The sequence below is a fragment of the Taeniopygia guttata genome, chromosome 12, assembly GCF_048771995.1.
Source record: "Taeniopygia guttata chromosome 12, bTaeGut7.mat, whole genome shotgun sequence".
NCBI classification, from domain to species: Eukaryota; Metazoa; Chordata; class Aves; order Passeriformes; family Estrildidae; genus Taeniopygia; species Taeniopygia guttata.
This window is the reverse complement of record NC_133037.1, coordinates 4,290,799-4,292,182: the sequence shown is the minus strand read 5'-3', so window position 1 is coordinate 4,292,182 and position 1,384 is coordinate 4,290,799.

The following is a 1,384-nucleotide window of genomic DNA, read 5'->3' as shown; positions in this document are numbered from 1 at the left end:
AAGAACACAAAGATCCATGATTTAAATATTGTGAAATCCTGTATATATTTTGGCTCAGTCAGTCATATGCCTGTTTACTCACAGATTCCCCAAAATCTGCATTTCCTCAGGCATTCATGTCTTTCAGACTCTTTATGCTGCTTTTTCTGCCTCAGTTATTTCTTAACACCATGCTGCCTGCTTTCTCTTTGATCCAGTAGAATGTGGCCTTTCTGGTAAGGCTTGGATTTATCACACATGGTCGAGTGACCACTGCTTGATTCCTTCACTGAACAGCCAACTACTTTTTGTCAAGGTGGGAAACACCTTTCTGCCCCCTGCTTGCATCCATCCTTCTCTGGGCAAAAATTAATTAATAAATCTAATTGTGAGCAACACCAAAACCACAAGATGAGGAATGACAAAGGAGCCCTGTAGGGTACCTGGTTACAGAGGAGCAATATCTCTTGTGTTCTTCCAGGAGCAGGGCCAGAGCCTTTTCACATTATGGACAAAAGCTGATTAACTGAAATACTTGTTTAAATTTAAAAGGGGATTATGAAATCCCCTCCTTGGGTCTCTGTGTAGGGCAGGTTTAGGTTGCTGGATACTGAAAGGGTTAATTTTGGGGTGTGTATTGTTTGGAAGTACCAGACCCAGCAGGTTGATGAAGGATTGGGTTTCCCTTCTGGGGGACAGTCACCCACCTCTCTGTCTGGTCTCAGTCTCTCTGTACCTGGATTTCCTCACTGCAAATGGGAAAGGCTCTTCCTTTCCTTTCCCTTCAAAGGTGCCATCCTAGGGATGGGGCCATGTGCTTGTGCTGCACCCCATGTAATGGGATTCTGCTTTGGGTTGGAACATCTTGACGTTAATAAATCAAATTAAGAAGGTTGAAGGCTTTTTTTTCCCTGGGTAACACGAGCTGCAGGAACAAGCACACCTGCAGACTCCAGTAAATGTGGTCTTTGCTGTCATTGAGAAATCTGTCATTGAATTCCCCTTTCTCTCTCTTACCAGAAAGAGTTTTATTTTAGTAGAAGTCTAGAGTACTTGCTTTATCAAAGAGTTTGCGATCCTGATTAGAAAATCTATTTAACCTGGTGTCAATTGGTCTCCTTGATGTGAAAATACACCCAAATCCTGGGAGAGAGGGTAGGCAGTGCCCCAGTCAAGCTTTCCCCAGGAATAACTAGTTTTAGGAAGAAGCAAAGGAAAGCAAAGGCATGCCAAACAGTCAAAAAATGAAGGGAAGGTCTCAGTGGAGCACTGAAGGAAATAGATGCTCAAGCTGGTGATGAGATTTTGTTTTAATCATAGTGATAAACCTTTTAATTTTGGTGCGCAGTAACAGCGGCTTTAAAAATGAAATAAAGGGTTTGTGACTAGCAGGAGTCCTTGGTGT